Source organism: Miscanthus floridulus, chromosome 18 (genome assembly GCF_019320115.1).
Source record: "Miscanthus floridulus cultivar M001 chromosome 18, ASM1932011v1, whole genome shotgun sequence".
Lineage (NCBI taxonomy): Eukaryota > Viridiplantae > Streptophyta > Magnoliopsida > Poales > Poaceae > Miscanthus > Miscanthus floridulus.
Window position 1 is genome coordinate 91,177,471 of NC_089597.1, and position 10,736 is coordinate 91,188,206.

At 44.3% G+C, this 10,736-nt stretch overlaps 1 pseudogene; it reads left to right on the top strand.

Moving 5' to 3' along the window:
* The first annotated feature begins 4,583 nt into the window (after positions 1 to 4,583).
* On the top strand, positions 4,584 to 7,134 carry LOC136524172 (uncharacterized membrane protein At1g16860-like; annotated as a pseudogene).
* The last annotated feature ends 3,602 nt before the right edge of the window (positions 7,135 to 10,736 follow it).

The window sequence follows — 10,736 nt, forward strand, 5'->3', positions numbered from 1 at the left end:
GAAAAGAGAAGAGGAGCTGAGAAAAGCATACCCATAGTTATTTGAGTAAGCACCATCTAAATCTCGAGGACGAGATTCATTTTAAGGGGGATAGAATTGTAACAACCTAAAATTTGCATCATTTTGAAATAGGTTAATTTGATTTATTTATGCATTTATGTGTGCATACAAACATAGAGTAAATGATAAATTTTGTTAAATAAAAATCATCTATAAGGTCTAGCTACATGATTGTGCATACATGCGGCTGCATATTTATTTATGTCAAGTTTGGGTTTGATCAAAATTGCCAAAAGAATTTAAATTTGATTTGAATTTGGTTTTGAAAATATGTTTAAGAAAAAGAAAAGGAATTTTCCTCTCCCTCCTTTCTCTTTTAGCTTTTCACCCGAGCGGCCTAGCCACCCAGCCATGAGCCCACCCCTTTCCCTCTCTTTTGGCCTAGCTGGCTTGCTCCTTCAACCACAGCCCACTCGGTCTCACCCTTCCCACAGCCTAGTAGCAGGTCCAGCTTCACTCCCTCGCCCCGCTCCTAGGCTGGCCTAGCAAAGCCCACATGGGCACTCTCCCCCTCACTCTTAGCGCTGATAGCTTGAGTCATTGATGCGCTGGGCCCGCACGTCAGCACCCTCTCCTACCTCCGATAGTCCCCAACTCAGACTCTGCCCCGAATTGGACACCGCTGCCGCCCCGATTTATGCGATGTTTGGCGTGACCCGCATGTCGAGGCCCTCATAAATAGCAGCATTGCGCCCGCCACCTTTTTCTAACCCTAAGCGCCATCGTCGTCGAGCTCGTTTCATCGTTTCGCCGCCACCGTAAGCCCTACTCCGAGCTTCACGTCGGGTTTACGAAGTCGCTGGACCCCATCTCTCTTTTTTTTTCTTGCCCTCAGTTGCTCGTTTATCATCACTAGACTTTGTAGATCACCGCTGCCCACCTTCTTGAGCTCCTTGCTTTTCTGTCCGCATCCCGTCGCCGTGATTTACCTTGGTGAGTTCACCGTTCCCTCCTCTTTCGTTACGTACCGGTCCTGAGTCAAACGGTGGTTTGTATCACTGAGTCAACGAACGCCGGTGAGGTCCACTCGCCGCCGGCCATGGTAGCCGCTGCACTGGCCTTCTTCTCTGGCCCAGCCAGGTTCTTCTCCTCCCTGATCTAATCGGAGCCGTCCAGATTAGATCCAACGGCTCAAATCTCATCATACCCCTTCGCTGCCGTTTTTACAAAAGATACCCACCCTCTTTAGAACCCGTAGTCCATGGCGTATTCCCGTAATATGTTTTCTTTTTTAGAAAGCGTAGAATTCCTCTGTTAGATTCAAAATATGTTTTCTTTATTTACAGTATTGCCACTGATTTTGTTTTGCTTATAAAAACTTCGTTTTAACTTTGTTTTGATCCGTTTAGGTTGCGTTAGATTCGTAATTGCGTAATCTACTTGTTCATACCACTGTTACATATGTTTTAAACTTTTGAAAATCAAGATTAGTTTTAATCTATTATTTCATTAACAAAAAATCTTGTTTAATTCATAACTTCTTCGTTATAGCTCTGATTTTTGTGATATTCGCATCTGTGTGTTCATAGCGAGACGTAGATTTGTTTTATAAACTTTTCATCTTGATTCTATGCTATTGGTGTATAGTTCTAATCGATAGACTTTGTTTGCTATGCATGATTGCTTCTGGATGCTTGTATGTTGCTGTGTTGATCGATAGACGGTGAGCAATTCGTGGGTGATCAAGAGTACTACTTTGACGAGCAGGATCAGCAGGAACACTTTGATCAAGGCAAGTATAGCATGGGATCATCCTTGTTGTCCTATTCACATTAATCATATTTTAATCATCCTGCATGTGTATACCTTGGCTACCATTAAGGATATCCTAGCTTTTATATCTTGTACCTCGTCACCTATGGGTTTATGCATTGTGTAGTATGATGCTAGCGCTTAATTAGGACCATGATCTTGTAACTTGTCTAATGGTATATTCAATAAACACTAAAAGATGTTTTTTAGCAACAAGGAACAAGAGGGCTAGAGCATAGTTTTTATGGTGCTCTAGATTGTTGTCCCTAAGGACTTATCTATAAGTGATCATCCGGAAGTTACAGTACAACTATGAGGGCCACATGGCTCTGGCTTTAACTCAGTACAAGGACCTTTTCTAGCTTGTTAGAGGATACCAAAAGACGCAAATGGGGTGTGTTTTGGGTTGGGTGTAGTGCGGCCTCTGTCCTTGTGTGTGTAGCCTGTGCGGAATGTGCCATCTGGAAGGGGAGCCCTACATTTGCAGGGCACAGAAACCTAGGGGCCCTGACTTGTTAGACAAACCTTTGAAAGGCTTCATAGTGTACCTTGCCTGCTCACCTTGGTAGTGTTTTGGGGACTTGCAAACCCCAGGCAAGTGGAAAACACTACTCACAGTGAAAGTGTACAACCTCTGCAGAGTGTAAAACTGTTATAACAGTCATGCTCATAGTCACGAGCGGCCTTAGAACCCTTATGGAATAGATGATCACTATTAATTATTTGTTTATGCTATTCATTAATCATGTTTACACTGATCATGTGTTTACTATGGGATTATGATATCTTGATGCTATTCATATGCTAAAATTGTGACAACTAATAGCTAAATGCTGTTAAACCTGTGTCAAGCCTTTTGAGCCTTATGAACCTTATATTACACTTGTTGAGTATAACATGTACTTATGCTTGTTTATTTTCATTATTTAGACAAAAATCCCGGATGGGTAATGGATTGCTATGGTAATGACGACTTTTCTGAGGATTACTAGTCTTGTGGTCAACCAATTGACGTCCCTGTGCTATGGAGCTTCTGCGAGAGAGTTATCTTTATATTTCCTCTATAACTATGTGAAGACTATGTGATAATATTCGTGATGTAATAAACACTAGTGATGGTACTTTCTATAATTTGTCGGCTTATGTGTGTGACTGATCTCTAGACGCACATAAGATTATGCATCCCATTTTATTCTTAAAATTGGGTGTGACAAAAGTTAAAAAAACGAGGGTAAAATCACCATTTCGCTTAAAAACAAGGGTAGAAACGCTTAAGCCCGTTTTAATTATAACATTTGGACTTATCTTACTTGAAACTAACTTTTCTAAATTTTTATTGTATTGGCCCTCTCCATGTGGCTATTGTTAATCTATTTCTTGGAAAAAGCTATTGTCGTCTCTCTCATATTTTTTCTCCATTCCTATCTCATAGTTAGTGCAATTCCATAATGTTGAATCAAGACAATAGGTAGCCTTCATTTTTTCTTTTGGTAAGCTCCATTTCTTAATAAAACTCGTCTCCCACAAATTATTGAATTTCCTAAGCTTTCTTCTAAACTAGAAGAATACTCCACGCGTTGTCATGGGATTTTCTTAAAAATAAATTTGTTATATATATAGCATTATCATATGGTATTCTATAGACTGTATATATACGAATTTGATTACATTATAGAAGAACAAGTCATGAAACAAATAGCGAATGAAGATAACTTGTACTTTAACAGATTAAAGATTAAAAGTATTGCACACGATAGAGATGATGTGGATATTTTTGTAATTAATAAGGAATGATATGGATAGCTTGCATAAAGAGATTGCAAGTTAGTGGAACACTTAGTGGAGAATGATATGGACACCTTGCATAAAGAGATAGAACATCTAGTAGGATCACTTAGTGGGAAATGATGTGGACACCTTGTATGAAGAGATAAATCATTTAGTGGGGTTTAGCTTTATAAGAGTATATAGATTAAAAATTTGAGATCATATTGTACATTTTATTGTGGATTTGTAGTTGCCTATTTATGTAAAATTTCATTATTGCAATGTTGTTTTGCTCTACCCACTAGTGCTTCAAGTAACCACTGGTTGGCCTATCATTGCGCCAACATCCTTTTGCACCTCAAGTCTTCCCAAGAAATTGTGAACCCACAAATAGTGATATGTTGATATCATGCTTGCTACCCATTTGTCATCGGTTCATAACCATGGCGAGCATCGTGTTTGCTCGGTGGGGGCTCGATGTCTATACCTCCGGTGGCTTAAGCACTCAAAACACTCTGGGACACGGGCGATTTATCTTGGTTCGGGCCTCTGAGCCATATGTCTAGCAGTATGGTGTTCTTCATGTTAGGAATGCTCAATCGAGAGTTCTTACAATGGATGATTCGAAAGAGAGATGTAGGGGGTAGCGCTAAGCTGATCTAGGGTTTGCTGGGGTTCTGGACCGAGTGGCTGATTGTGGTCGGCTATCTTCTGGTCGGATTCCCTCTTATAGAGGGCATGGGAGTATAAAATCGGGTGGTTTCTCTGGGTCTCTCACCTTGGGCTCTGGTCTTCCTCTTCCGCTTGGCGTCCCCAGGTCCTTCTGTATCATGTAGGAAGGGGCTGACAAAACTGGAACCGTTCCCTAACACGTCTTTGCTACACCCTGGTGCTTGACCGACAGGCGCTGTCTGCGGTCACGGAGCCTTCTTTGAGTGAGCCTTCTTTTAGCTTCCTCGATGCGCAAGGATCCTCCCCTTGTCCGGAGGGGCTGACGAGCGGGCATGGTGCCCTCTGCTCCATGGGCTTGGGGGAGTTATTTGTCCAGACTCCAGACGCGGTACACCCTAGGCATGACCTTGCCGAGGGAGTGGCTGACAGCGCCTCGGGAGTAGAGTGTTGCCTTTGCGCTTGTCAGGCCCTAGGCGCCTAACAGAAGCTGGCTTTTGGCCTACTTCGGGGTGAATGTTGATCCTGAGCTAGAGTTGGGACGGCTGGGTGGGTAGTGGTTCGGCCAGGGCTCCCGTTCGCGTGCTACGTGCTGGTGGCCGTGGCGGTCACGGCCGCCGTCGGCGCTGGGGCCTTCTGAGTTCAGCCTCGTGTCATGGCGCCGGTGTGAGGTCCTCGACGCAGCGGGCGGCGCCGTGGCCGCCGTCGCGGCAGTGTTCGCGTGGAACGCGTGGCGGACGGCGGCTAAGGCAGAGAGGTTCTTCCGCCAGTTCCCCGACACGGTGCTTGACGACCATGGCGGGGACATGCCCGTCGGCGAGCTCGTCAAGATCACCGGGGTGAGCTCTGCTTCAGCTTCAATCAATCTCCGAATCAAAACCAATCAGCTATCGCCTTCCATCCTTGCTTCACTGTTACCAAACAATTCCGTTATCTGAAGTACGACTCTGCTGTCGCTAACAATTGCATCGGTATTCTCCCAGTCCATGCATGCCAACTAGGAGCAGTAAAAAATTGCATTCTGTGCAGTTCTGAACGTGGCTAAGATCCTGTATAAGTTCCTAATTGTTTTTATTTTTGTCAGTCAAAATTGTTGCTTCGACTAGTTTATGCGTCAAAGAATGTCAATCAAAACTGATACAATTGCAGCGGTATTCTCCCAGTCCATGCATGCCAACTAGGAGAAGTAAAAAATTGCATTCTGTGCAGTTCTGGACGTGGCTAAGATCCTGTATAAGTTCCTAATTGTTTTTCTTTTTGTCAGTCAAAATTGTTGCTTCGACTAGTTTATGCGTCAAAGAATGTCAATCAAAACTGATGATTAGGCTCATGTATGGTCAATGGCTTTGATTGAGGAAGCCAAGCTACCAAACCACTCTTGCTTCACCAAAGCAATGCATGCGTTAGCCAACTCGTTCCTTCACCAAAGCAAAGGCTAGAGACTCTAAATCTGTTTGGCATGCTCTGTTCTAATATGACTGCCTGACCGCCGTGTCCTGCTTCCTGCAGCAAGTTACCTGCGGTCGCCACACGCTGGGCGCCAATTTCCACGACGCCGCCGATGCGTGTGCACGTCCGTTCAACTGTACGAGCGCAGTCGATGGGGCCGGTGGCAACTCAGACACTCCGAGGTCAACTCTCGTTATTACTGGCATCTGATGGATATGGTTCGCAGTGCAAGTGATGTGGCACATGATGGATGGCTGTTGTGTTTGTTGGCATCCCTTTGGCAGGCATGGGTGACGAACTTCTACATCTCTGACAGGAACTCGGGTAAGAGATTCTACGTGCGTGCCGGCGAAGGCGACGTGATCACTCCGATCATCAAATACAAAACCATCAGCTTTGATGGCGACAAGAAGGGCGCCTCACAAAATTTGAAGAACTGGATGGCAACCAACGAGTTGTCTTGCAACGGAGATTTGCGTGTTAAGGAAGGGTAACATCCTTCACACAAATTTAGGCGAAGAATTGAAAAGATCATAAACCCTGCAAACTGTGTTATCTCCCTCTTACTAATTGATATCCCTCTGTTCCTTCTTACTAATTGATATCCCTCTGTTCCTTCGATATCTCTTTGTTCCTCCCATATTCTGCAAGTAGTTTCCCCCATTTGGCATTTGCACTAGTAGAATTTTTTCCCAAGTTTGCACTAGTAGAAGTTTACCTCTTACAATTGAGGTTAAGTGGCTTGACACAAATTTAGGTGAATGAATTGAAAAGGAAACATACCCTGCAAACTGTGTAATCTCTGTCTGCCTAATCATTCCTCTGTGCCTCCTCTATCTCTAAAGTTTATACTAGTAGAAGTATACCTCTCTGTCAGTTTTGAGGTTGACTGGTGCCAATTGATCAACCACTATAGTTGGAGTTGGTCTATCACAATTTACAGCTGCCAAACACATAAACTCAACTGAGGTTGTCAGTTTATTGCACTGATGACAATATATAGGTAGAAAGCCAAAATTGGTTTCCTCAACTATCCCACTGAACTTTGCACAATGATTTGTACTTATTTCAAGTTGAAATTTATAGATGAGAAAAGTCGAGACCTGTATGTCACAATATTGATGTGAGACTGAAATTGCAAACACAAGAAAGTCATGCTACTTATTTTTTCTCCAAAATGATAATTGCATTGCATTCACGGTTAAAGCACCATTGTTCACTAAGATTGCAAAAAAATTTGTTAGGTTAATCAGAGAAGAGGACACAGCAAGTGTGATAGGCATCCTGAAGAAACACCATGCCTGTGACATCGTCGATGCACCAACCGGTGTGGTCACCACCGGTTGCCAGCTGATCCGGTGCATGTTTCTTGTCTTCATTGAGGGGCTCATACTGATTGGGGACGAAGACCCTGACGAGGCTGTATATATGGTCTGAACTATATATATAGATACATAAATACATACACTAATGTAGAATACACGCCGTGTATCGCGGAAGAGGAGTTTTAGTATCTTCCATTAAGAGTTTCTGATAAAAAAGGATTTAAGACTTACGTAGTTGATGGAAACGGAATCATGTAAATTGAAGTGGTATTTGTAGCTTGTCAGTAACATAGTTGCTTTTTCTTTTGTTTCTTTTGAAGAGGACTACTCATTTGTTTGTTGGCTAAGGGCTAAGGCTTGATGTTAATGTGCCACGCTTCTTTTGAAGTTTGGCTTGCTCAGTTTCTTTTCGTTTTCATTGTTGCAACAACAGAAAGGGACTTGGTCCAAATTTCCATATGGGTAAACGAGATTTCTCATCATACGCTAGCAAGGTTCTTAAAAAGAAAATTAGTAACTTGCAAGGTAGCCTGCGTAAAATTAGTTTTTATTATAACATTTGGATTCATCTTACTTGAACTCACTTTTGCAGATATTTTTTTATTGTATGGATCCATGTGGCTATTGCTAATCTATTTCTTGGAAAAAAGCTATTGTCGTCTCATATCTTTTTCTCCATTCCTATCTCATAGCTGTGCAATTACTCGTAATGTCAAATCAAGACAATAGCTAGGTAGCCTTCATTTTTATTTTGCTATAAACTCCATTCCTTGATTCCAAGCCGGCCTCCCACAAATTATTGAATTCCTTAGCTTTCTTCCAAATTAAAATTTGAGATCATACTGTACATTTTATTGTGAATTTTTAGTTGCCTATTTCTGTAAAATTTTGTTATTGCAATGTTGTTTTGCTCGCCCACTAGCGCTTCAAGTAGCCACTGGCTGGCCCATCATTGCGCCAACATCCTTTTGCACCTCAAGTCTTCCCAAGAAATTGTGAACCCACCAATGGCGATATGTTCCACTCAAAAAAACCCCCAATGGTGATATGTTGATATGATACCACTCTACGACACCAATGTCAGCCATGATATGACCATATTTGTTTTCAGTTATGACTAGCTTCTCATGAGAAAAGTCTAGAGATGTCAGTGTGCCGCTCTTGAGCTTCTCACGCATATCAATGGCTATATTTGAAGGGGGAGGCTATATATAGCCCTTTGGCTGGCCATTAAAATGGTGTAGGAGCTGAGGAAAACTTCTATTGAGTTGAGGTTGATCTCTAACCACTAAAGTTCTTAAGGAATATTTAGGTGATTTGTGTTAGTGCTTTGTGAAATGCTCAGGTTAGTTAGACGTTGCATTTTTCGCTTGCTATAGGCTTAGGCTTAGTGTTTAGTGAGGTTTGCATAACTCTTGCCATCTGATTTTTAAGCTGGTTTTTATTGGCCCACGGTCATCGCCGACGCTGAAGACCTCGTCCGACATTGTGAATGCTGCCAATTTTTCGTCAAGCAAATACACGTGCCGGCACAAGAGCTGCAGACCATCCCAGTTTCTTGGCCCTTCGCATGCTGGGGACTGGATATGATCGGGACCTTCAAGCCAGCGCTAGGTGGTTTCCGGTACGTGTACGTTGCCATTGACAAGTTTTCTAAGTGGATCGAATACAAACCGCTTGTTTCAGCCACTGCAAAGAAAGCAGTCGAGCTCTTTGAAGATATAATCCACAGATTCGGTGTCCCAAACAGCATTATCACCGACCTCGAAACTACATTTGTTGACCATCATTTTTGGGACTTCTGCGAAGACCAATGCATCTCTGTCAAATATGAGATCGCCATAAATGCTCCGCCATGTTTCTCCATATATGTGATTGCCATAAACACTCCGCCGCGTTTTTCCACATCTCCGAAAGGTTTCTCCGATCGCCGAGCAGCATACTTTTTGTTTTGTGCTCTATGGAGAAGACCCAGTCTCCGATCTCTTCCTACACGTGCTATGGGCTCCGCGCTCTGCGTTATAGGTGGTCGGTTGTGGTTTCTTGATCACGCCTGTTCCTCCTACACATGCACGGGCTCCGCGCTCGACATTATGGACTATGGGCTAGCCAAGGCCAAGAGTCCAGTAAAGAACTAACTGCTCGGATGCCACTTATATTACGTATATCTCCAAGTTAATTCGCCAACCGCCGAGCAGCACACGTTCTGATCTGTTCTCTATGGAGAAGACCCACTCTCCGATCTCTCCCTACACGTGCTACGGGCTCCGCGCTCTGCGTTATGGCTGGTCGGCTACGGTTCGTTGGTCACGCCTGTTCCTCCTACACGTGCACGAGCTCCGCGCTCGACATTATGGACTATGGGCTAGCCAAGGCCAAAGAGTTCAATAACAAACTAACTGCTCGGACGCTACTTATACTACGTATAATCGCGTTAGGTTTAACACTACAACGATTCTTCAACGAAAACTGGCAAATTGCATAACCATGCACATGTCACTTTACAACATTTCTACATACAAATGTCTGTCTGCGCCTTTGCACGTTTTAACTACTCTCTCCAGTTATTATAGACTTTCCTCCAACCAGATCATCGAGCTTCGCCATCGTCGTCCATCTCGCCGAACAGGTCGATGTCGCTGGCTAGCTTCTTCACTGTGTCTTCCACCTCATCTTCCAGCTGTTGGTGCTCCGTCACGCCCATTCTTCTAGTGAATCTGACCCCTATCGCTTGAAGGTCAATGGTAGGGTAATGGGACCGGACCACCGCCAGGGCGTGTGTAACGGCGGTGATGATGGCATCACGGCTGAAGCTCTTGAAGTTCTCCCACGCTACCTTGCACCTTTTGATGATGGTGTCTAGACGCGGCGGCCTACCGTCGGGCTAAGGAGCCACCTCTAGGTCGACGCAGTCAAGCACCGGTTTGACTTCGGCAACTATGGCGTCGAACTTGTCCCTTTGGGTCCTGGCCTCCTGCTCTAGCACATCGAATTGTGCCTTAACCCTCCAATGATAGTCTGCAGGCATCACAAGGATCCATCAAGCCAAGAAATTACTCCAGCAGTAACTCCAACCACGAAGTACTCACCTTTTAGCTCCTCGGCCAGCTTCTCCGCTCGCCCTGACTCCTTCGCCTTCTCCCCTCGGAGTTGCTCGATGGCTTGGTGTAGCTGGCTGAGCTCCACATCTTGCTCTACAAGCACAACAGTTGTCAGCCACAATATGGCTGTTCAATAATGCAAAGCGCATTCGCTGATACACCATACCTACTTTCTGCTCGGAGATGCTTCTGAGCTGCTCGAACTTCCACTCCAATTGCTCAGAAGCACTCGTCAGCTGCTCGAAGACAGTGGCCAACTGCTTGGACTTGCCCCATAGCTGCTCGGATAGGACGCCCTTCTGGTATTCCAGGTCCCGCGTGTTGGACTCAGCAAGGTCTCGCTTGCGCTGGGCCCTCTGGATATTCTTCTCCATAAGCTTCATCGCCTCCTTGAGTTTTTCATTCTCTTCGATGAGGGGCTCCATCCTCTTAATCAGTTGGTGCCGTTGTTCGGGAGTCCGAGTTATCCCCTACAAAAGCGCCAAGATTATGAAGAAGAACAATCTCCAACATCAAAGACGAGCACTGTAGTACTAACCTTAATCTGCTTCATCACTACTGAAAGGGTGGATTCTAGTCTCCTGAGCTTCCTGGTGGTGTCCTCCTCCTCAAC